The 27,381-nt window shown below is 39.4% G+C and overlaps 1 protein-coding gene across 1 annotated transcript in view; it reads right to left on the bottom strand.

The window, feature by feature from the left end:
• LOC124406708 (protein turtle-like) overlaps positions 1-4,634 on the bottom strand; it is a 113,225-nt gene extending 108,591 nt beyond the window's left edge. The window contains exon 1 of the mRNA XM_046882234.1: positions 4,615-4,634. The gene's annotated coding sequence lies outside the window, so the exon portion shown is untranslated. The remainder of the gene's footprint in view (positions 1-4,614) is intronic.
• Between the last annotated feature and the right edge of the window lie 22,747 nt (positions 4,635-27,381).

Here is a 27,381-nt window from a genome sequence, read left to right as displayed (position 1 = left end):
GAATCGATAAAAACCGATTCAATTCACTTCTTCCTTGTTTTTTCGATCGGTTTTCTAGTTCGAGAAACGACGCAGTTTCGGCGCTGCTGCAGTTTATGTCAGGCGAGAGGCTGCAAGGCTTTCGCACCTGTTGCGAATTACTTTCAACGCTTGGAGTGTGTGTGCAATATGCGTATAACTGACGTGAGTGTAATTTTATCGGCTTACAGATGAGACTTGAATATCTAAACAAACTCCGATGACGAGCGAAGCTTGAATAATGCACACAGTAATCGCAAAATACCGTTCGGTTGACTAAAAGTCACGTTACGCGGCCATTATCACGATTTTCCACAGCTTGAATAGAATTTTTTTCAACTATCGTTAAATTTTTCACGAAAAAAAAAAATAGTTACGGTACAATTAAAGATGTGGAAGAAAAAAAATTGGATTCACGTTTGAAAAAATTATCAGATTTTTACAAGAAAAAACTAATCAACTAATGAATAAATAAATCTAATGAATGGAATATCAGAATTCAAGATTCTGACTGACAGAACTTTTCTTTTAATTTTCCAATATCGCATCGCTGTACTTTCATTTTTGCTTTATTTTGTATATCGAAACTGTATATTCCGTCAGCTTTTTCCCTCTCTTTATCGCTCCGTATTTATCTGAGACGGACATCTTGGGCTCAGATATGAGATAAAAATTTTCAAATAAAGTTATTGGACTGCGAGACGCGCATAGTTTCCTCCGTGGGTTCCGGAAAATACGTCACTCGGGCAAGTAACTGCGGAATTTTCTTTCCATAGACCTCGTCAACTGTGCAGAAGGAGGAGAAAAAGGAAGAGGATAAAGATTGAAGGAGACGAAGAATGAGAAGAAAAAGAACCCTCGACCAATGGCTTTTGTTCTCCAAGCCTCTTCCCTTTTCTGTCTTGGCTGTTTTTCCAAGAGCCAAGGGCTTAACATTCCACTTTCTTGCTACACGCACACATGCCTTGAAAAGTTTATTAAAATATGTTTGTGCAGTGACGGAGAGACTCGAGGCTACTAGTTCAGCTAAACTCTACCTTGAATGACTCGAAACTCGAATTTAACGAAGCTTTTCAGTAGTTTCGGGTAAAAAATATCGCCTGAGTTATTTAATTTCTGAATTGCATTTTAAGGGTGAATCCATCCTCCATCTTCAAGAATCTAGACTATTAATTTCTCCTTTTATGTCTGTATCTTTTGAACGATTAAGTACCTTAGAAAAACAACTAAACTTTGCAGCAAAAATATCCTTTCAAGAGTTTAAAAATCTGTCATTTTTCATTTGCAATTTTTCTTAGCCACACGAATCGCGATTTCCGAAAAAGAATAATAGAAAAATTCCTTGGACGAAGGAATCGCACTTCCATGTTTAACGTGCGACTCAGCAATTCTCTAGCCGATTATTTCCTTTGTTCTTACAGGCGTTTACTTTGATCGGTTGCAGAGTATCGCAGAAGGAAAATTCAGCTCGTGGCAAATGTCTGTGAATTTTGCAGTTACTGCGGGAACGTATGAAACGCCGCGCTTTGAATGGAAGTGGAAATTTCAAAGTATTGTTATGTATTATATATCCGCACGAGGTGAATCTGAAGTTATATATATATATATATATATATATATATATATATATATATATATATATATATATATATATATATATGCAGGTGCATAAAACGCGCGGAGAATCGAGAATTGTGCATTTAGAGTGCACCAGCCGCAAATAATAACGTAGAAAAAGCTCCGATAATCCGGCGCCGCGACTTGCGTGGTTTAAAAAAGTTGGTAAAATTTGTATATCTGCACTTTCACCGCAATAAAACACTCGACGATTATTTATTTTACAGCTCCCATTTCATGCTGCACGGCACAGCGTATTCGTGGATATTATGCCTCGAAAATTACACGCGACTGACTCGCTATTCGAGACTCATCAGAGCTAATCAGAGGCGGGATATCGCAGGATGTTTTGTTCTCGTTAAATCGCTCGCAAGATTGCAAATAATAATATATATATTCTAGAATGTGTACTAAGGTAACTTATTTTTGAATTTTTTATTTTTTTTATAGATGCTACCAGAAAATTTGATCACAAATATTGGTAAGAAAAAAAAAAAAAAAACTGTCGTAAAATTTTTTTTTTAAGATGTGTTACAAGTTTTTCGAGTAGCACCTAAAAAAAAAAAGACGTTAAAAAATGAGCCATCCTTATATACTTAATAGTAATCGAAAAAAATTTTTGGCCAATTAATTGTAACTAGGCATGAGAGGCGTAAGAATTTCGGGTAATTTTATACTCAACGTATTCGAATCAGTGGCGAGCTTTTCGGGCCGATGGGAAGGCCGGATTAATTCGGCGGATCGCGTAAAACGGCGATATTCAAAACCGAGCCCCTCGTTAGCCGTACGGATCCAGCTGAGGGTACTCAATTTTTTTTTTTTTACAATTTATTCTCATTTTTTTACGTCTTTATAACGATTTTTATCTACCTCTCGACGGATCGTCGGTGTAACACGTACACGCTAGTTTTATTTGATCCGTGTAACGAGTCTATTAACGATAAAAGTAAAATACACAAAAGAAGAAAAAAAAATAAAATAAAATAAAATGGAAATAGTAAAAAGGACAGAATATTTCGAAGCGAAACAAATGTACGGTTAACGATTAATAATCAGCGAAGAAGAAAGTACCTATTCATTTTATCAACAAATGTATAATCTACACCAATTGAGTTCACGAAATCTTCGTTGTTGTTATACCTTGAATTTCGATGTTATCAGAATTATTTATATTTATTTTATCACAAAATTCTTACCTCTTGTCTAAAAAATATCAACATCTGTATTATACCTTCATTTCTAAAAAAGTAATTGATTACTTAATTTTTTTTTTTTTTTCAAGTCAACTGTCTTATATACTGAACCCCATAATTTCAGTTAGTATAATTGATTACACAGGCGAATCAAAGGATTTAAATTGAATTATAACGACGAAAGGAATATAATATCGGTGAATATTTTTTGGCGTATAAATATTTGAGAATTGAGTTTTCTCGTGTAGCTCGCTGAGAATTTGATTACGATAATGGAGGTCAAGCTCGCGAAGCAACGATTATCGTACTTTTACACATTTGCACTAATTATACAGCCGGACGATATGTCATATATATATATATATATATACATAAATATGTATAATAAATATACGTATACACAGGCTGTTCTAGTATATATATATATATATATATATATATATATGAATATATTTATGTCGCGGTGGTAGGCCTGATCGATCGCACCATTACAGGCTCTCGGCACAATGCGTTTCAACTTTAATATATCGAGGATATTCCTGTTGAGCCGAGAGGGGGAGGAAAGAGGGAAGCGGGATCGGTTTATACAGCTGCCGAAATTGCAGACATGAAAAGCTTCGACCCATTTTCAGTACCTACCTAAATAATAAATGGGCAGGAAAAAGAGATGACAAAAAGTCACCTCAGAGTTTTCATTCGAGTTTTCTTTGCCTTTTCCCACACCGCATCATAATACGTATAATGGCTCCGCGGGTTGATAGTTCTCGCATTTCTACATCGCAGGATTCCGCAATTTCGAGCTCCGCGGAATTGCAATTCGCCGGCTCAAGTCAGCCGCGAAATTTTCACTCAACGTTTTCCCGGGGCTGCTGGTGTGGATATTAAATTTTGACAGGGCTAATTCCGCCCCTCCGCTTCTTCGAAACGATTTCAACCGTTGTAAATGAGTAACACTTGTACGTTTCTTCGCTCTCTATCACCCTCCAGACAAAAAATTTTAAGGGAAAAGGTCAGACGTTTGGAAATGAAAATCGAATTTTTCTCAACTGGGTGAAAAAACGAATTATGCAGTTGGGTAAAAATTATGAAACCCTTACTAAAAACTTTGAAAAATTGAAGTTTATTTTTTCGATCTAAAATTAATTGCTGATATTAATTAACGAGCTGAGAAGTTGAAGAATGCACCATACATATGCGTGATAAATTTTTTGGGGAAAAGTCAGATGTGCTTTGGAATATCGTACACTCGTGCAAACTTAAGTATCTTTTCGCGGAAATCCCTGTGAAGGAAATCTAGAAAATAAAATGTCTGGCGAGCGAGGCGAAGCGAGCACGAAACGAGGGAGTGAATAGTTGAAAATTAAAGTAAATTCACTTGCAAGAAATACGGAGTCGGAGATACCAAGGTTCTCTGATTCCCGGACCCCCGCCCCGCCACTTTTGCATTTCATCCCCTGACGCGTTTCACGCTTTTTCACACGCGAGAATCAAACGGGGTGCGTTCGAAGCACAGTTTGCTGGTCTTCGCTGAATCGTAAAAATTGTGATTCCAACCAATTCCCGAAACATTACGCGGAATACATAATTTAAGGATGTATCTCACGTACATACCTTGCAGACGAATCGTGCCAATGCGCGTCTGTAATATATTCGGGACTCTGGATGCTGATTGGCGTGCAAATTTCGCGCGAATTTAATTTTCCCGCGTTTCTTTGAGTCTGTATTATACTGATGATGATAAGTAAAAAGTACGTTGATCGGTCCCATAAAAGATTCAAGTACTTACCGATTCGGCTCAACAGCAGTTGTTCGAATTCGCCAATTTCTGCAGCCTCTGGAATCAGAAGGGAAAAAGTGTAAGTTCGGTTTGCGTTGCGAATAAGTATAAAAGTTGCGGGTGTATTTAACGAAATTGGAACAAGCCTGTTGATATTTTCTGGAGAGATACTGAGAAGTAAAATTATGGCGTAATGTAAGTGGCTTGGGGTTGAAAATATATCAACATTGGATTTTACTATTAACGATAATTTGAAGTGAGAGCTGCATTTAAACGACACGATTAAAGTTCCTGTCCTGATCCAGCAGCAATTATGATAAATATTCGCGCCCTACAAACTCGTAACGACGCTGGTAGAAAATTATTGAGCCATTCCTATGCAAAGACGTGATTCCGTAGCCACTTTCGAGGGCTAATGTGAACGAATAGATCCTCGGCAAAATTTATATCAGCTCTGTCGATAAAGTTTACATTAGTTCCTCACGAGTGCAGAAAGATGAAAAAAGAAATTCGCATTTTTTATACACAAACCTCAAATACAGAATAAAAAATAGTTCAAACAGGTTGGCTATTCGAAAATTGATCCTGTTTACGAATTTAATTACGATTTAGTCGAAGACACGTTGAATATTTATCAAATTATTTTGTTCTGAAACTATAAATATCTCTCGAAAAATATAAAAATCGAATTAAATATGAGAATTGTTAACAAAATCTTGGATACATGAAATTGCCAATTTAAAACGCTTCAGAATGATTAAAAGTTGAATAGATTCATTCAATTTCATTCTACGATGGGTAATTAATCTATCTACGAGACTTTTTTCTACAAATTTACTGAAACAATTTTCTTGTCACGTTAGCATTGTTAAATAGTTGTTTTCACAATATTGCACCGATATTTATTGCGACCAAGAAATTTTTAGGTTTAATTGACAACTGAAAGAAAAGAAAATCCGTTCTAGCGAATTTTTAGAAAATAGTTTTTGTGAATAAATTGAGCCATTGCAGAATAAAATCAATCAAATCTACTACATTTTTGACAATTTTGAAGCGATTTGAATCGAAGCGTCGATATTTAAGCGAAAAATAATCAGTTTTAGTATCAGTTATAAACATAAGTCATCAAGAAACTTTTCCACTATTAATATTTGGTTTCAAATTGACGGTTAAAAAAAAAAAAAAAAAAAAAATCGATTAATCGATCAATTTTCACCGATTCAATCGAGTCATGTTCGATTATTTTTTCGGCTTCGATTAATCGACGGATCGATTATTTTCAGCTTAGTGGGCATCGCTATTCTATAGCTGGCCGCGGTTTTCCGAGCCGATAACTCAGCCGGACATCTCTCGCAAAGTCCTGGACGACGCGACGGGACGCGACGGACGCGGGTCTCATAAATCATCCTTATACGCCCTATACTGTTTAGCGGTAAGCCGGCTTAACGAATGACAGTCACAGTAAAGGACTTCTTCTTTTCAAGATAAATAACTGTAACGTATACGATACCGTCAACGTTATACGAATATTATATATATATTAGGGTGGCGCAAAAAAACCGACTCTTTTTTTTTTTTTTTTTTTCTGAGTCTCGTGTGACAAAATGTTAGTTTTTGATGTTTTAAGAGCCCACTTCGAAGGACAGTTCAAAAAAAATTTTTAAGAGGTCGTTCTGCATTTTTTAAAACGTTAGAATCGTCAAAAATCGATTTTTTTTTTACATTTTTTTTCTCGTTACGGTATAATTTTATAGACAAAAAAAAAAAAAATGAGTTTCCGAAAGTTTCAGTTCAAAATTTGAATTTTGACAGGTCGCTCATTATTTTTTTTTCATTTCTTGGTCCATTTCTTTAGATCTTTTCGAGCGACCTTTTAATATTCATATTAAAATTTCATAAATTTTTTTTCTTCAATTTAGTAAGAAAGAATCGATAACAATACACCACGACATGAATTAAAAATCGAACAAAATACTGAAAATATAATTTTTTTAATTTAATTTTTTGACGATTTTTGACATTTTAAAAAATTTGGAGCGATCTCTTAAAATTTTTTTCTTTGAGCTGTTCTTTGGAGTGGGCTCTTAAAACATCAAAAATTAACATTTTGTCACACGAGACTCAAAAAAAAAAAAATAGTCGGTTTTTTTAGCGCCACCCTAATATATATAATATCCACACGCATGTTTCTCGAGATTGAGATAAAAAAAAAAAATTAAAAAAACGGGATACGAAAAAGTAAAAGATAAATGTTATTTAAGGATGGGAAATAACGCGTATAAGGTACATCGTGTCATTCTGAGAATTTCAACGTCCGCATAGTCGCGCGTTTTTTATCTATCTATAGGTACATAGAAAAGCTCCTACAGACTCTCCATTATACGATATTACAGGTTTCGCGGTTGCGGTTTCAGTTACTTCCCCGCACCGCAGCATAAAGCATCCTCATTTTCCCTCTTACTTTATGCCATCTTACCTTAAACCGCAGAGCTAGTCTACCTACATATATTCACATCGAATGCACGAACCGCCTTGTTCGCGGGTACCTCGTGCTATTTTTTCATTTCGAATGTTTTCATTCAATCGGATTTTCTTATTTCCTGAAATTATTCGCATAGCTTCCGCGGTTTCTTGTATTATTTTTTTTTCCTTTCTTTATTCGTTGATAATTTTTCTTTCATGCTACGTTCAATTTTCAAATTCATCAGAAATTAACATAAATAATTATGGTGCAAATTTGCAGATGAATTCTTCCTAAAGTGAGTATTTAAATAAAAAATTTCTTCACACTCTGCGTTTTTTATTCTAGCTTGAGATGAAAATTTTCTTCACTTGTTTTTTAAAAGACATTGATCGAATTATAAACGTCAATTTAACTTCTTTGCATGTACATTCCACATTCCATTATCTTGTCGAACCTCGACTGACGAGCAATTTCAGAGAACAGCATGCAGCTAGTAAGCCGTTGAATTTTCGTAGTAAAATGTTAATTCGCTTTTGAACGCAGGTAGGTATCCGAGCTGTGCATAAAGCTAATTAATTCTTTGTTCCCAGGAAATATCCCGCAGGATGTTGGAGTTTGAACCGCGGTAAATCGAGAACATTAACCCGGAGGCAGTTTACGCGAGAGAATAAAAACATTGAGACAATTTGCAATGCCTGGAAAAGTAGAAGATACGGAAAACTTGATTTTCACCGCTCCTTTATTAACGACTCGACTCCTCCGCTTCCGGCTTTTATAAAAGCCTCGAAAAAAAAGAAAAGAAAAGAAGAAGCAAAAAAATAAAATAAAACCCACTCTTCCCCGCATTATAGCGATTTCACCGCTTCACCGAGATCAACGTAAGTTATGAATACTGATCCAGCAGAGGAAGCTGGATAACCTCCTGCCCTGAGGGCTGTCGGGACAGTAATTCTGGGAAACGATAGCTGAAAATCGAGGAAAGTTATCGAGCTTTTACTCTGCGCGCCGATAAAACTCGGAATAAAAACTCGAACAATGAGAATATTTAGTATATATATACATATAAATATATGTGTATGTATATATATATTCGGCTCAGCGAGTTAATTGCTCGTGATTTTCACGAATCCACAAAACCGGCGGGGCTGAATACCCGGATTGTATTTCTGCAGCAGAAATTGGAGGAGTTTTAGCATCCTTATATTTTACAGAGAAAAGTTTAATCGAGCTACTCGAGTTCAAAGCCACGACAAATGCGACCATCATGCCCCCCCCCCCCCCCCCTCCTGTTTCTCCACTTCTCCTCGACTCCCTAATAATTCCTTACTAGGTATTGCCTGAGCCGAGAAGCCTTTGCAATATTTTATCGCTCATTATTCGCTAACTTTGAGAATCACTGTTGTCGTCATCATATTATTATTCTTATTGTTATCGTTGTTAACGTCTAGCATCGATAAATTATTTGATTATAAATATTCAGTTTGTATCCTTGATTAATCATTATTCAACAATGGCTTTCTGGTAACAAATTGTGTTTCAAATTTTAGCATTCAACTCAATGACTAGGATGGACGATTTGGCTAATCACAATAATAAATATTTTGTTAAATCTCAGTATGAAGTTGAGCAAAATTATTAGTAAAACTTTTTAAACCTGTCTCTCTTTCCTATTATATGAGATATTAATAGAAAATATCGAAGAGGACTGACGTATAGTTATTATACAGAGATAAGGAAGGGAGAAACGAATGAGAAATGAAAAAAACTAAATGAATAAATAAATAAAAATAAAGATGAAAAATAACGGAGAAAAAAAAGAAAATACTCAGCGCTCAGAAAAGCAGCGGTGGAACGGTGTATGAATACATCTTCCTTCCTTTCAACGTTTCTCTCAACATTTTAAACAAAGTTTCAACCATAGCCAGTGCAGATGCAGGCGAATAGCGATGCAGAGCTCGACGGGCTGAGTAGCTCTGAGCATAAGTGTGAATACATAAAAACTGAAACGACGACATGCTCTGACGATGAGGTGAGTGAGTGAGGAGACAGGGTAGTTACATTGTGTGCACGGGAAACGTTTCAAAGAAGGCATGACAATAAGTCGGCACGAGTAATGCATTTCCCGATAGCAGCTGAATTATGTAATGTATGTAAAGGGTACAAAAAAGGTGGGAAAAGTCTGACTCCTTTTTCCGTGAATGTGCAGCAATAACATCGCTTTGCCGAGGAATTATCCCTACAAAGGCACATAAATTTGATCTGGAATTAGTTGATGAATTTTTCAACTCCGTCATCAAATATTTTGGGATTAACCAACATTAATCAACCTCTCTCTGTCTCTCTCTCTCTCTCTCTCTCTAGCTCACTACCTATTTTTAAGTCGTTGTTATTTGTACATTTATAAATTAAAATGTAGAACAAAAATAAATAATATAAAATCGGACAATAGTCGTAGCAAGGTAAATAAATGTCAAGCGATAAAACGGAGATAAAGAGATAAAATTGTATAAGATTGAAGGTAGAGCGGTTATGTTGAATTCTTAGTTGTGGGTGATAATAACGTGATTTTACTAATTCCTTTATGGAAAAGTGTCGTGGTCAATGAGTAGTTTATTTATTGTTACCTGGACAGGATTTACATTACATTATCACTTTTACGAACGTTATCACTCCTCACACACCGACTCTATCCTTCGAGATTCGTAAGCCTACTGCCTCATCCGCTGATCCGTTCGATCCTTCTATACAGTGTTTACTATATTCGTAATACAATACATTATCACAAGCTTATCTGTTATTCTCTGTACCAATAATTTCTGTTTTATTTTTTTCCTTTTTTGTTATTTTTGTTTTATTTTTTAAATATGTATTTACGCGTATTGCTGAATTGCCCTTTGGCCCACGTGGGCCACGGCATGAAATAAAATGTAATCTAATCTCTCTCCATCTTTGAGATAATTATTTAATATAATTTCTCGCGTTTTAATGGTTCTCATTAACGATATTCTCGCTTTCGTAATACGTTTCGATAAATTTGGCGAGCTCATATCGCTTTAGAATGGCCAGCTTGGCCAATTCCTTCAAATTGACTGATGGTTCGATTTCCAGCGTGATTCCGCACGGTTAGGCACTTGATTAACCGAGAGTGAATGCGAGCCTCTCCTCAACTCCGATTAGTTCGTAAACCAGCCGCAACACTGTATCACTAGACGTGAACGAGAGAACGAGCCGCCTGAGATGTCGGAGAGGGTCGTCTGCTCGGATACATAGAATGATACGTTTCTAATTGCCTATGGTACATCCGAAACACTTGATACCACCAAGCAATCACTTACTCGACGCGAGAATGCAATTCAATTGCATGAAGTAGTTCCACCAGACTGCAATATATCTCATACCACAAACCATGAAATCATCAGGAATCGATGCATCCGTCTGGACTTTCCAATTCTCCACCTTATGGTCCCCCATGAAACTAATGGTAGAAGGTCAGAGTTCAGCCGGTTACAGACCACCTCGCATGCTCCATTATGGAACACTGACAAGACTGCAGTGTCACTGATGATGACGACGGAGAGCAGTTGACAGCGGGGTGGAATATTAGAGGGTGAAGTTGACGGTCTTTGAAAGGCAAGGAGCCCATGAATAGGAATGGACTCTTTTACTGGCTACTTACTCTAAAAGCGATCTCAGCAAATTCCCTTACGTGGGTATAAAGTGGGCGGGTAAGGTGCTCGGAGCTTTGATGGTGTGTGGGAAGAGCGACGAAGTAACAAAGCGACGAGGCTAAGCCGGGACATCATGCCTTGGCGTTACACGTTGGAAGGAAGGTAGTCAGGTACCTACTGCCCGAGGGAAAAAGCTGGACATCTATCTATTCGTCCACATCCAGGTTCAGTTCCATCCTCACTCCCGGGACACACTCTGCACGCATCCCTGGGAGGGTGGCTAAGTGATGCCACGTGTGTCTAGACGCCGACTTCGTCTATCCGTCGTAGTTTTTCACTGGCAGTGTTCACACGGCTGAAAGATCCCACGAGGACGCACCCTAGGCACACCTCGACGTAGGTCAGTGCTCGCTTCCCGTTTCTTTATGCGGGACCGTAAATACCTCGGCATGTTTGCATTTTACCGCAACTATGCATCTGCGCCAATTAGATAAAGACGGATGCGTGGGGGGGGGGAATTGGAGCGTGTTTCCGGTTGCGGTGAGCTTTCGTACAGATTCTTAATTCCTGCGATTGTCTATGAAGGTAAAGGGTTCTTAGGATCATCTGGAACCTTGGAATAGAGGAATGATTTCTTTGAGGGTTGAGATGTTCAAATGGAAAACACCCTGCGACAGGTGGCATACATTTCAATTAGCGTAGTAAACAAAAACGCCTCTGCTCGGTCGTGCAAGCTCTATACACGTACGTATGTATGCGTGACACTGTCAGAGAGCGAGGAGGAAAATACACTAGACGAGGTATGAATACACGCTTTTCCATGAAGATGCTATGGGTGTAATTACGTAGTACCGTGGTACTAATTACGAAGACCGCGTGTGAATGAATAGAAGAAAGGGGCTGTTCATCGTACCGGCATGTGTGTGTGTGTGTATACCATACTCGTGTGTATGCATACGTACTTACAATTCCATTTCCCACGTTTCGCATTACGTAACAGAAAAGCATTTCTTCGTCGGAGGTAAGAGTCAACACCGTGAAGAGGGGCAGTGCAAACGATCGTAACACAAGATCCCCATGCCCACATTATTAACCATGTATAATCATTTCCAAGTATAGAATTACACCTGCTTAGCATGCTATGAATATGCGACAATTTCTACGGAATGAACAACGACCTTATCATTCAACAATACAAACGAATCACGTACTTGAATCATACTTGAAGAAAATTCTCACGAACAATATATCGAACGACGTTAATTTTTAAATACTGCAAAAAACTGATCTGAAAAAGACACCAGACATCCATCACATTTTGGCACACCATGAAAGTTACATCTGTTTAAAAACTGCGTCCCAAACGTTGCTAAGGTACCCGAAGGAACCATTTCGCCATGCCTCGAGGACGTAGTAATCTTGAAATTTGCATGTAGATTCGAAGGCAAAGGACAAGAGTAGCCTGGAGGTTGACGTCAAGTATGTTGTGAGCAACGATTTGTCAATGAGCTAGAGTTGCATGACCACCCCGTGACGTGAAACACGCCATAAACGCGTCTGAAAAGAGTCTATCAGCGTATCATTCTCCGGTATAAACGGTGGATGAAACTATTTTGTTCGAGAGTAGTTGCGTCGGGATTGCATTACCGGTGATGCAGCCATCTCTCTCTCTTTCTCTCTCGGTTTACTGCTACCTAGGAAGCCGGAGATACTCGAGGTGCGAGGATGGGGTGCAGCTTTGTGAAACCAGCTTTCGAAATGAACGCTTTTACAGGTTTGCCCCATAGCGCTGAATGTATCCTCTTGATCCCCTCGGCTCTTTGCATCGGCTTGACGTTAAACTCTACGAATTAACCCACCGTACGAAAGCTCCCGTAGGTATCAGACCGTCTATCCATGCGTTTTCAGAGCCCTTCTCTGCCAGTCCATTTTCGTCCGTGAACAAGTACACACGGACGTATAGCTAAAGGTTTTGTGCAATTCATTACACTACCACTCTCTCTCTTTCTTTTTCTCTCTTTTTCTGTAGGTAATATACATTCTCACCAAAGTTAGAGCTCGCGAATTGATCCTCGAATGCTCAACTGACCTTGGACTGGGGTGGATTTCGTTTGGTTAAACACGAAAGTGCTTCCGGGTCAGCCGAGCCGCCTTTATTTTCGACTTACCGGCCAGCACGTCCCTCCATCACCTGGTCCCATAGCCTCTCCTCGTTATGTGAGATATCGTTGGTTCAATCCACCGTTGATATCCGACACCCTTGCGTCCCGTATCCTGATACAATGATAACAGACCTTCGAGGGAGAAAATTTCTGGCGAACCTTATCCTCAACACCGTGCACTTTGACCCATGCCGTAACGATCTGCACTTTTCTAGGTCTTCCGATAACGCGAAGCGACTTGAAGTTGTTAAAAACGATTTTTACATCCCTTGACGTAACGGCGTTGGTTAACCCTGTCCAGCGATCATCCCTTGCTTCTGGCTCCTTCACCTCAGGCGGAAATGGAATTGGAAGAACGAAGGAGGAGAGAGAAGCTCCCAGTTCGATGGGTAATATGATTATTCTGCTTTGGCGGGTGGTCCCGAGACGCTGTATAAGAGAAACTTTAGAAGTTTTCAAGGGGCGGGGGGAGGGGGAGGGGGAGGGCGAGTGGCATAACCACTCCAAGATAATGAAACGTTCCACAAGTTGTCGAGTGCTGCGGCTCTGAGCCTGAGCCACTTCTATCCTCCTGCAGCTTCTTCCTGCGATGGATGGATGGAACAAGAGGCACCAGCGCTGCTGTTCGAGGAGAAGGTGGAAGAAGGAGTTTCGGCCGCCACTAGTATCTCAATAATATTAATGCATTTCGAGTTGCCGGTCCCGCGTCGCCCTGGTCCTGATCCTTAATATACTTTTGCCGTTTTACTATCACCAAGAAATTACCACACGCCTGCCAATACCAATTTCCTTTAATTTTATCGATACCAAAAATACTCGCCAGGTTTTCTCTTTCTTCTTCTTCGTTTATCTTTCCATATGCGTTTACAATTTCATTGGAAATGCACTTGATACGCTGGAACGATTCTTGCTTCGAGGTTTTTTATTCTTTCATACTTTTTTTTAATGACTTTTTCACAGATGTTTTATGATTTTTATTCTCTGCGGTGTCGTTGAAATTACTCTTGAAGCATACCGATGGAAATGGTGAAAACGTTGGCACTGAAACTGTTCAGAAATCGTATTAAAACCTCTGAAAGTTTGAGTGCAAGTCTTTCTCAACCGTGAATATATTACAACAAGTGCGCGATAATTTCTCCGTAAAGTTCAACGGCGATAATCGGGTGCAATGAAATATCTATCGATTACCATAAACTTAGTCCGCCAATTAATTATGCAGACGTCTCAACGGTAGGTACTTCGTTTATAGAGATCCGATTATTTAAGTTGATCGACGATTCGCTGGGAATAAAAATGAAAATAAAATTGATTAAGTGAATCGGTATGAAGGAAGAAAAAGTTAAAAAAAAAAAAAAAAAAGAATAAAAAAGGAAAAGAAACGAACGAAAGTTTAATACGATAATTAATCAGACCCTCGCAGCCTTTTTACATAATACACAGAATACACACCATGTATTTACCATATATACCTATACACCAGGAGTTTCGTGAGTAGGTATAAGGATCGATTTTCCTGCAAGTACGTCGCGTGACTAGCCGCGATTAGATGCGTGCGAAGGATTTCTACATGTATATAGCTATAGCAGTTACAAATTCGATGTGTACATACGGAATCGCGAGGGTGTTAAGCGTATCTTGACGAAGAATAAGCGATGTGTAATTGTGTGTATAAGTATTCATGTACGCACAGAAACACACACACATATATATATATAAATAAATATAGCTCGCATCTCTTGTGTATGTCGAACAATTAAAACATACCACAAAGGCAAAGTCCCCATCGGAATGGCACTCGAAGCAATAAGAGGGTCGAAGTTGATCGACGTCACTCTGCACGGCGGGTAAATTACAACAACGACATTTTATTCGATAGGAGGACTAACGTACAAGCAATAATAATTTATTAAGCCAGAATGACGAATCGATTGGATTGCCTGTACACGCACACGCACACACCTGTAAAGCCATAAATATGCATGGATCATGTGTGGTGACTGAATGTGGAAATGAAAATACTGCGGTGTGGTGAGAGATTTATTCCGAGACGTCAAACTATTTTCTTCTACCATATTTCTTTCCGTCTTTCTTCTATCTTTTTTTTCTTCAACATCATCACGCAAGATTACGTTACAGTATAACGTGCAGGGTTCGTACGTAGGACGAGTGGGAATATACCGAAAGAGATACAATGGGAACGATTGTTACCAGTCAAGTTCACGTGGGAATTTCTATGAATATACTCTGTCAGAGTTCCCAGTAATTTTACCGCAAGTTTACGGTCGATGATGTACATTCCTTTTCATTCACAGCCAAGAAGACGCCTGTGTGCATCGAACAATAGAAATGTGCATGAAATTGAAGTGCGAGGAATAAAGTAATGTTTATCGTAACGACGACGATATAAGGATGGGAAGAAAAAAAGATTTCTTCTGAGCTTTTATTGAACTTGAACGTGAAATCCGGTCTCTGATTCATTTGATAATCAACATTATCGATGCAACGAATTAAAATGACAGGAAAAAGTTTTCCACTCGATTCAAGGACGGAGAATTATTTCAGTGACACACACTTCGCAACTTGATATATACTTGGATTTTGGAACACTTGAATAGAGAAATCGCAGATGTAAATTCATCATGGCTACAGGGAGGAGCGGAGTTGGAAACGGATGCGTATAGAAGTTATTAAGTTTGTCGGTTGGGAAAAAATGAAGTGGTGAAGATATAGAGGGTTTAACGAGGCCAAGACGAGCAAGGGCTTTCCACACCTTCGGTGGATCGTTGATTTCAACTAAGCTATTATACTCAAAGTTGCTCTTTGCTGCCTTGATTTCTTCGGATAATTTGTTACGAGTGTGCCTATAAATCTCGTAGGGAGAATGAATATTAAGCGAATCTAAGATAGAACATGTGAGTATTTCAGTAAGATGATCAATATCCATAGTGACGTCAAACAAGTGTCTTACGCGAGAAGGCATCGCGCTGTGACATAAACTCTTGAAGAGTGGTTAGAAACTCAGCGATAATGAATTTTTTATAATTTCTGCGAATTAGCCGCTGCGGTTAGACTGGAAAAATATCAAACGCATAATATAGCTCCAAAAGGTCATGGCCGGAGATAAAAGGGCAATCCGACTTGCGAAAAATAAGTAATTTATTCAAATCATCCATAATAACGACATCAAGCGAGGAGTCAACTGTGGCAGTGTGATAAGTTGCATCAGACTGAGCAATATACAACGTATGGGATTGGAGAGAGAAAGAGAGAGAGAGAGAGAGAGAGAGAAACAACATATCGCTGTCTGATAACGATAAACGGTCGGGTATATACGTGTCACTGCTAATGGTCGCCGGGGGTATTTCTGGCTAAAGTCCAACTGCACCCAGCAGAGCTGTACGAAAAATAATGGGTGGAAGTGAAAACTTGAGGGGGTTAGTATTTCGAATGGCCGACGAAATTTGAAAAATTGAAAATTAGAATCAGAATGACTGCCAATCAGTGACACTTAAAAAAATTAAGATTTCAAACGGTTCATCTTTCGTTATTTTGTTTCCACATTTTTGAACTTTCGATAGATCGGCCATTCGAAATATTTATCAAAATTTGAATTTTTATCCTCACCTAAAAATATCTCGTTGAAACTGACAATGAGCATTACTGGAATGATGAAAGCACATCCGTTCGAAATACTCTCGACACATAATAGTCCAGTCAAAATAGGTATGGATTCAAAATGTTCGACTCGTGGCTGCATTTTGGTTTGTAGAACTTTTTGACTGATAAATGAAAAATGCCTTGACCATCGTGTAGAGCGAAAAATTCTTTATCGAATCATGTCCTCACATGTCGGAAATCGAGTCGGATTAACAAATTCAGAAAAAAGAAATTATTTCTCCAAGATTCCCCAGATTACGTCGATATAGTAGAATATCTTTTTTCTTAATTTGTTAATCCGACTCCGCTTTCGGCATATGAGAACATAATTCGATGGACAATACTCAACTCTTCACGATGGTGACGTCATTTTTCCTCTATCAACCGCAATTTTCCAGGAAAATGCAAAAAACTTCAAATTTGACTATCTCCTCGAAACGCCCCGGCCACGCATCTTAAAAACGACTTAAGGACTTAAGTTCCTACGCGTCGAAAACCCCGTATAAATCAAAACGCAGCCACGAGTTGACTATTTTGCATTCCAACCTATTTTGACAGCCATGAACTAATAAATAACTTGAAGAAACCTCAAATCAAGAAAGCAAAGGACGAGGGGTTGCATAAGGGCGGGAGGCAATCCGCGCTAAGCCGCGTCGTACGAGATCCGAATTTCGATTGAGACGTTGCGGCGGGGGGATGATCAAAGTAATCCGTTGGAACAGAGGTGTGTAAAGCCCCTGTCGATGCCGGAAATTCAAGGCAGCATGTACCGGAAGGGTAAGCCGGTGTCCCTGCCCTGCAGATCTGCTCCTCGCTTTTGGTTCGAAGGCGCTTCTCTGCATTGGAAGCAAGGGTGCTCAGACTCGGGTTGTGTACAAACGTAAATCGAAGCATCGGCCGTGTCCCGAGTGCGATGGCAAATTGGAGATCTGACGGTGTTGGTATCCGTCTATCCCTGAATACAACGGCCTAATAGCTTATTAGCGAGTGCGAATCAGACTTCGTCGAATTCCGCCTAATGAGCTGAAAATATATATCTTCCATGAACCGAAGGATTCGACGATCCGTTATCGTGTCTGGGTTGTGATCGATTATGGGGGTTTTCAGATAAGGTGATATGAGACGAATAAAGAAAACTGGGCCTAAAATAGTTTACAATAGTTTAAGAAATCGATATTACAAAAAAAATGAAAAATATATATACATATATTAGGGTGGCGCAAAAAACCGACTATTTTCTTTTTTTTTTTTTTGAGTCTCGTGTAACAAAATGTTAGTTTTTGATGTTTTTAAGAGCCCACTCCAAAGGACAGTTCGAAAAAAAAATTTTTAGAGGTCGCTCCACATTTTTTAAAACGTCAGAGATCGTCAAAAATCGATTTTAAAAAAATTTTTTTTTCGTTACGGTATAATTTTATAGACAAAAAAAAAATAAGTTTCCGAAAATTTCAGTTCAAAATTTGAATTTTCAAAGGTCGCTCATAATTTTTTTTCAATTTTTTGCTGCATTTCTTTAGATCTTTTCGAGCGACCTTTTAATATTTATATTAAAGGTTCATAAATTTTTTTTCTTTTTTTAGTAAGAAAGAATCCATAACAATACACCACGACATGAATTAAAAATGAAACAAAATACTGAAAATATAATTCTTTTAATTTAATTTTTTGACGATTTTTGACATTTTTTTAAATTTAGAGCGACCACTTAAAATTTTTTTTTTTGAGCTGTCCTTTGGAGTGGGCTCTTAAAACATCAAAAACTAACATTTTGTCACACGAAACTCAAAAAAAAAAAAAAATCTTCGGTTTTTTTGCGCCACCCTAATATATATTAATAAAGATAGGAAAATTCCTACACATCGCAAAGCAAAAAACCTTGCTTGATAGTTGTACACGTTTAGAACGAAAATTAATAATCACCGAGGTGGACTTGATTGTTAAAAAATTTTTATCCAATAGATTTCGAAATCGATACTCAACCGATGATTAATCCTAACGAATACTTGAATCGGTGTAATTTTCAATGAATCGTAAAGTAAGACTGTCGTCAATTTTGAAAAATATTCTAATGTAAATATTCAAGATATGTCATGTCCAAATTTAGGTATTTTACAACGAAATTCGATTACCACTCTTAATTATTTTTTGACAGAAAATGAAACACCTGCAGAAAAACTAACGTTTTCTAAAGTCTGAGATTTTCGTATCGAAAATAATGATAATATCAGTAACAACAGTTCGTCCTGTTTTCTATCGTTATGCCAATCAGTCAGCGTTGAACAAGTAAATTCTGTCAATGGATGCAATGCGCGGAATGTAAAGCTGAAATGATGTGAAATCGGGACAAATATTTGTCCGATACCAACGATAATAACAATAAATAATAACAATTCGGTCATGATTAATGAGAGATGAATAATGACGGAGTGAGATATAGTGACGTGAAACAATGTTTAATTTCAACATTCCCTGCCAGTGGAACCACAATTTCAATCATATTACAAAGTTTATTCGAATTTCATCGATATTAATCTAAATTCAAACATCAGTGGGGTCAACGTGCTTTGATCGCACAAATGTATAAAACGTCGACACCGCAGGCGTTATACACTCTAGGCGGTGTATAAATAAACTGGAAAAATACGGATGTGATATGTACAGTTTGAATTTGAAATCAGTGTTAAGAAATGAATAAGAAAATTAAAAATAATCAGTCGCAGTTTTAGAAAACTCTTTTAATTTTCTGTGTATGTAGTTTGTATCTTAATTCGTGTCAAAAATTACGATTACATTGAAATTGAGCAACGAAAATCACCCGCATACTTCAGATTCGTGACCGAAAACAACTTGTTGTTATTAGCCTAAATTTAAAGTGAATTAAACTACTTGAAATAGTTTCGATGATCCACTTGAAAACGCGGATGAAGCCGAAATTATTTAACATTCACAACAACTACGAGTAGATGAGATATGATCGACTCTGATATAATCTTTAATAGAGAGAGAGAGACATCATATAAATACATATATATATATATATATATATATATATATATATATATATATATATATATATATATATATATATAGATTTTGAGGTAGCGATAACAGCGGAGTGTATCTACGTTGTATCGGTCTACTCTCGGAGGCTTTGAACCCCTTTGAAACGGCGTGACGACCAAAGCTTTGACGCTGGGTGAGCTCTCAACGTCAGTATTGTCGCAACAAGGTAATTGGGATTGCAGGGTTGCATAACCAGCGTCAATTCTGAAAACGCGACGGACGGTATTAATTACCCCCATCGCGGTGTGAATAGATGTGGACAATGATGCAGGGGTAACCGGTCTGGGGGTGCAAAGTGCGTGCGAGAGGCAATACCTACGCAGGGGGATGACGGGGTCGAATCAAGTTTATACATGCATAGATATCGACGAACGAGACACGCACGTCGCGACGTCGACGGTGGACGATGCATTCGATTTGTAGGTGGATCGGTACTGACTGGCTGATGGGCGTCAGTTGAGCATTAGTCACAGCAGTTGCCCAGCTGCCAGTGATCGAGGGTCGAGTATAAACCCTAATTATGCACATTTGCGTACGCCCATCGGTAGGTTGGTAAACTGCAGGGTATCTCGTCGAGTTGACATGATTATGCCACCACGGTTGGCATTCATTTGACCAAAACTGCCAAACGGTTGGAAGGTCGACGATCATCCATCGTGATGAATGGATGTGGTTAATGGAATCGTACAGACTTTCCAGCAAATTCTTTCCCACGAGGTGATTATGCGCTTGGGAGTATTTGGCGTATCTGGAAGTGAGGAACAATAAGAGGTAGAGGTCGTTAAAGCGACGGTGATATCACTTTCAAATGAAGATGATGATGATGAGGCTGGTGGGCACGGATATGATTATTTCGTGGTAACGCTCGATGCTAGATTCAGATATACGAGCGCAGAGAGGAAGTTTCAATTTGTGGCTATTAACGAAAGTGACCGTGACAATGACGGGGCGTTTAGAATCGAAAGAGCTGGAAGGATATTGGGTGTCATAATAATAATGCCACGTTTCCTGCGTCAAAAAACGTTTCGATATACGAACCAACGATGAATTCGTGTCGTGAGTTTAATTTTCTCTCATTACTGAACTGATTGCAGAAGAAATCATCATCCTCTGATTGTGATTTAGCCGTTAAGAATAAGTCGATTTACAACTTAACGATGAAACGCGATTAGTGTTGACCAGAGAATTAAATACTCCAAAAAAATGTTTGACTTGCCGATCGTGAATTCAAACTGTATGTGGAAAACGATTCACCCTGAGACTTTGACTTCCAAGAAGATTTTTTATTTTTTTTTCCTCTCTGAAGGTTTCCCGGGGATTCCGAATGCGAATCACGATTCGGGACCGATTCGCCAGCGGCAGGAAGCTTCCTTGATTGGATAACGAGTCGTCGTTACATGGGCCGCTGTCAAGGACGACGTGGCCATTCGAGAGGGAATGAGAGCGAAAACGACAACTGAGGATAAACGGTACGAAACTTTGCACGCGACTTCGACGTCTTCCGGAGTCGCGTTATTTGGTCGACTCTTTCGTGTCAACGGTTTCAATAAAAAATTCGCACAGTTGAACCAAAGAGAAATCACCTTTTGATCCCTTAACCGTTCCCTCGTCCTTCCGATCAAGTGAAAGGCGTCGATTAATCGGTTCAATATTCCAATTACTTGTTTCGAAGACCCACTTTCTAATCAAGTGCGATTAGGACCGATGATCGAAAATCAAAGAATTATCAAAGACGCTAATCGAGGGAGAATGCAGTCGATGTTGAACTGCAACGCAAAAGCCGTGCAGCGTGTCAACAAATCGGCTGAGTATTTGTACTATCGTGCATTAATTGCAAAGCGGCGTCCATATTTTGATGCCGATCAAATTGATATTTCGTCCGTAAACTGTTTTGTAATTTAATTAAATTCGCACCTACTAATTAGAATGTTGGTCACGTGGCCTCGCGTTCTGCCAAATTATGATTATATGTGTGTGTCTGTACCTATATCATTCGTTTGCACATGGATGTATACAATTATTTTACATGTCGACCGAGGTAGGTAATTTACCGAAATTCACGAATGAGATAACTTTAATCGCAAATAGACAATTCAGGAACAATAATTACCGCCTGAAAAATGCGGTAACAATCATATTCAATGAAAACACAAAACCTGTTTCTAAATGGATTATCAGTTAGTAAACTGTTTTGAAAAAATATCTACCCTAACTAACTTCGATCATTTAAATTTCTATGTTTATTATTATTATTATTTTTTTTTTTTTTTCCTATAACATAATAATTGAAGAAAAAGAAAAAAATCTTATGTACCGAATTGAATTTCAGCAGTAAAAAAGAAAAGTACGTCTTTCGCATGAATTTGCATAATATAAGAGGAAAAGCTGAGCATATTTTGTCGGCTGTTTGAACCGGACTTATACGTCTGGAATTGGCTAACATAATAACCTTCGGGGTGGTGGTAATATATCTGAGTCTAGTAGATCCCGGTGGTGGGTGAGGGAAATTTCCGTAGGTAGTATCTAAAGTACGTAGGAACGCGGAACGCGAAGCTGGCTGGTAACGTCGTCGTCGTCGTCGTCGTCGTCGTCGTCGTCGTCGTAATGCGACGGAAGTTGGCTTGAAAGCCCCGGTCGCGAAACCGTACCTATGTCCAGAAGCGTCCGCGGTTTAATACGTTTAATGGCTTCTCAATATAACTTCTCGGTCGGAGCTTCTCCCAATAATATAACCGCAGGAATAGCCGGCGTTGTTAATGACGTTACAGCGGGTGTGCAGGTGTAATATAGGTACATAGATACAAAATACACATGTACATGCAGCTGTTAAAGTGGGTCTAATTAAACCGCGGTCTTACACACGAGACCCCAAAACTCGTAATAATTTAATGGGGACATCGGAGAGCGAAATGCATATTATATGCAAAACTGAATGCTTACTCTATATACGTACGTACGTACGTTATCTTATCGATCTATCTACGACGCTAGATCCTAAATACGCCCACGTTAAGTAGGACTCGTGTCGTCAACTTGTTCTGCAGTAGTTTCGAAATTCACGCGTTTTAAACACACTTGACTAACTATTTTCAAAAACAACAAGATCTGGCTATTGAATTTTTATTTTCAGGGACAAAGTAATTCTGGGATTAGAATTATAACTAATAACCGATGTTGGAATTTGTTCTCAAAACTTCTTCAACCATCGAAAGAAATTCGCCCACTCATCGAATGTTTCTTTCTTTTTCATTCTCATCTCACGTGAAATGGTTATAAGCTGTACATAATAAATAGAAGGCGGGGGGGAGGGGGGGGGGGGGGGGGGGGTTGTATAAAAAGAGAAAGGGAGAGTGCATTTTCAAAGAGCTTTAAAAGCCTTCGTATATATAGATAGAACGAGTGCATATTGTGTCTGAAGATAAACGTTATGCTTCTGCGGAGATATTCGCACAAACGCGAAGTGCTAGACGGACTTGCGAAACTGGCTCAAGTATGCGAATTTACAGAGGGATGGCCGAAGCCGAGAAGGGAAGGAAGGAAGGAAGGAAGGGGGGGAGGGAGGAGCCGAAAGCTTCCCGGCGTATAACAATGGAAGAGCTTTATTCAACGCATGGTCGAAACCGTTCAAACGGGTTGCAAGTATTATACCTGCAGAGTTCAATTTTACCGGCACCAAAGTCTAGTTTAGATCGCGAGTGAATTTCCTCTTGTCCATAAGGCGAATCGACTCGATGCTCCAAGTTTGATTCAAGAGTGCATGAAAAGCGCTTAAGATTTTGTGAAATCTGTAATAGAGTCGAATTGTAACCCTCGGATTAAAGTTTGGAAGGTTTCCTACCTCGGAAAGCGGCAGGATAAATGATCGAGGTTATATGAGATATTCGAGAAAGAAGTTTCTTCCCTTTTTTACCTCCCCGCAAACGAGGGTGTATTTGGTTTTAAAAGTTTCCGGGTAAAACTAATTAATAAGAATTTCCCATTAAGACTTTTGAGTTGGAAAATAGAACGGAGATTAGAATTAATGATCAAGGCCAGATAAGGATCTCCGATTAAACTGCGTTACTCGGCTAATCAGGATTGATAGCGCTATACATACTGGTTAATATCTGCACTCAACGTTTCATTCCATTACCTGCAACTGACGTCGGAGACGTAACGACAGTGACGTTTTCTACTGCAATCGTATAACGCACTGAATTGGATCAAAAGTGATAATGAAAGTCGTAGAAAACAAGATGAGAAAGAGGTTGCGGACGTCAAACGTGTGCAATTCTGAACCGAAGTAATCTGTAACGGTAACTCGAGTTAAGCGCTCAGGGAATTCGCGTAATCACTGATTACGAATCAGCGAGCCGCAATAAGGAGCAAGGAAGAATTATTTTATACGATTGCGAAAAAGTGTGCTCGGAGGAACTATCGGGGCACAATTTAGCCGTTGAAGATACAACGAGTTTTCAATTTATCGTCAGTCGGTCGATGTGAGAGGACAACAGCTGCAGCAGTAGCAGCAGAAGCAGCAACAGCAGCAACAGCAGCGAAAGAAACGTCGCGTAAATCATGGAGTAGAGAATTACCGTCCTTCAGATCGAACGTAACAGTAGCGCAAATGGAAGCATTGGCTTCCAACGATATCCTGCACCTCTCCACAGGATTGGTGATATGAAGAGCGCTGACTACGGTAACTTATGCCAACAGGAAAGCCCGACGTATATGGTTATCACACCGTCAAGTCAGCCCGTTGATTCGGGTATAAATCTTGTGCACCGAATGCACCGAATGCACCGAGGGCTCTACTTGCGCGTAGGACGCCAAGGAGGTGGAGGCAAGGAGGTACTTAAACTCTCTCTCTCTCCCTCTCTCTCTCTCTCACTCTCTCTCTGAAGGAGCATTTGTGCTCGCGAGCACTGGACACTGGTTCACCTTGGACGACCGTTGTGGCAAAGTCGATTCCCGTCGTCGTCGTCGTCGTCGTCGTCGTCGTCGTGCCGATGCTCATGTTGCCCCTGACCGCCGTAGAACTTCACTCGCCTGGTGAACGACGTGTCCAGTATTGTCAGCAGCCTCGAAAACGTCCGAGAGGAGAATCTCCGGCATGAAAAAAGTCAGACGGTGTGACCAATTCTCTTACAGCACGAATCGACGACTTCGTATTACCCTCAGGGTTGCCAAAGAATCAGCGTTCCTAGGTGATTGGAGGATTGATTTAAAGAGACAATGTTTCGAAGTTGCACATAAGCTTGCGCTCAATCTCATCTCACGAGTAATCCTTCGTTTACACGTGTCAAAATGCAAGATGAAGCAGTTTATCTTATCGCGAGTCGACGTCTGCAGGTTGCTCCAACCTCTGGTACCGTTCTTGTTGTCAGTGCTTAGCGCATTCACGCAACTCGAAGAGCCAAGGTGCATTGCTATTCGGAACAATTTGCTTAGCTGATATATATATTTATACATATGATCCAACTTATATGCCTGAGTTATAGGTGTTTTATTATATGGACGGTAAAGCTGCACATCGATTTCATACCATGAAGGCAAACGTTCCTCAAAGGTCAGGTTCACCGTTACACAATTGATCCCTGTATAAAATACGATATTCTCATCTTTCCGCGGCACAACTTTCCGATAAGTTATATAGTACATCTATGAGCATCTTTTGTTCTCTCTTAAATATAATTCATATGTTTGCTACATTTCGAACCCAATGTCGAACCGCGATCTTGAAAACCATTAGGAATTCTGAGTTGGTACCTTTCAAGGGTCCACATGTGCAGTACTGGATTCTGGTCATTGGAACAGATTCGCGCCAAGTGTCTTCAGCACGATTCCATTTCCAGATCTCTGAAATCATTTCATACATACTACATACATCACGTTGGGTCTCATAGGTTGTACAAATATCATCCGATCTAGCCCCGATATGAAAGAGGGATGGCGCAAAGGAACGCGACTCGTTATCCTCGGTGGTTTCGGTTTATGGGAAATGAAGAGGACCCAGCCTCACTTCCAAGATAGAAATTTAATAGCCGGGGCGGCGGACGATAGGAGCTGACCTGGTCCAGAAGGAGAGCCATCGTCACGAGGTTCCGAGGCGATAAGCTGATAGCGTTGGAAATCGGCTCTCCAATACCGATATCGATGGGCCTTGGCTTCTCGTCTCGCGGGCTTCTCTCGGACCTCGAGACGAGGAGACGAGGTCCTTGCACTTGGATCTCGGCTGCTGGTGCTTCTACTCTCGACTTGCGACATCCTCTCGCGGCATGGCAGGCGGCAGCGGTTAGACCAGAGTCAGTTTACTACGACTGCCGAGTCCAAGGTTACTACGACCAGCTCTCAAGGCACACTATCACCATCAGCTCATATTTGTACCGAAGCGATAGACGATGACTGAGTGTGAGTTTGTGTGCGGGCAGGGTGAACGTACCGCGAGCCGATCGGCGAAGAGGCGCCTGATATAATGTAACCGTAACCGAAACCGTAATCAAGTTATTTCGTAACTAAAAACCGAATGTGTATATTTTCACTATTTATAAACTCGGACCGGAATCGCTTGTGTAGAAACGAGTTTTCTCTCCGGCGGTTCTCTCCTCTCCCTTTCCTTCCCTGCAGTCTCTATTTGCTTTCCTTCTTCCTTTTGCCTTTTTCTTCTTCTTCTTCATGTTTTTTTTTTTTTTGTGTTTTTTTTAGTTTTCTTCTTTCTTTTCTCCGTCTTCTTCCACTTGGAATTCATTCCGGAGAACAAGTCTCTTCGCCGTGTAGTCTCTTCGCTATTGCTCTCGCTCTCTCTTCACGGTGGATACTTTACACGATTTATTATGCGAATCTCAAAGACCTTTGCAGGTGCTGATTATCTGATTACATCATAATTACCCGTTTTGTCAACACAGTAAGAAACGGTCAGGTTGTACAGTCTGGTCGAAGAATGATGTCACGATAAGAAATTTTCAAAGAGAAACTCTAAGGCTCGAGCTATGGCTCTGACGTTCGCTAACTGCAATTTTCGAAATTTTGTCGAAAAATGCTTTCTCTAATCAAGCACATCGATTTTTTTTACTTCAAATCAGGTAGAAAATTTTTTTTAAAAACAAATTCGTGGCTCAATCAAGGTAGTTAATTAATATTCAAACACGGTTAAAGAAAAAAAAAAAAAGGGTCCATTTTTTCACAAAACTCTGGTTCGTTAAAAATAAATATTCTTAAGCTTATAGTTAGAACTAACGTCACAAAACACATTCACCATAGGGTCCGTTTTACTAACATAATAAGCACTTTTGACGTTTTTTGAACCGACGGAAGCTGCGACATCACTCAAAAAGTGACACAAAGTGAATAAACGAGATTACAAAAGTAACGAAGCTTTTGTGTAAAGATTTCGAAATCTACGTATGTATGCACTTAATGTGTTTCATGTCTTTTGTAGAAATTAGTCTAACACACAAGTCTGCGTGTCCTGTTTCAACAACGCCTATATAGTACATAAGGAAGTGCGAACGGAGGGTAATCAAAAATGTAGAAACAAGATTCGAAGTGGGGGGGGGGGATTGATCGCAGCGGACGAAGCACAGAAATAAATCCCTATCTTTCATTCGGTGAATGTAACAACGAGATGAAATCAACAAAGTACATTGTGAAATCACACGAGCGAATGAACTGCGTAATAATTCGTGCGCGTCGCCGGTGACGAAACCGCGGACCCGCAACAAGTAAGGTATAGGCAAAGTGGGCCCTGCGATGCCGTAGCCGTAGGGCCTTGAAGTAAGAAGAA

The sequence above is a fragment of the Diprion similis genome, chromosome 6 (assembly GCF_021155765.1).
Source record: "Diprion similis isolate iyDipSimi1 chromosome 6, iyDipSimi1.1, whole genome shotgun sequence".
Classification (NCBI taxonomy): domain Eukaryota; kingdom Metazoa; phylum Arthropoda; class Insecta; order Hymenoptera; family Diprionidae; genus Diprion; species Diprion similis.
Note: the sequence above shows the minus strand (reverse complement) of the source record. Positions and strands in the feature narration are given on the sequence as shown.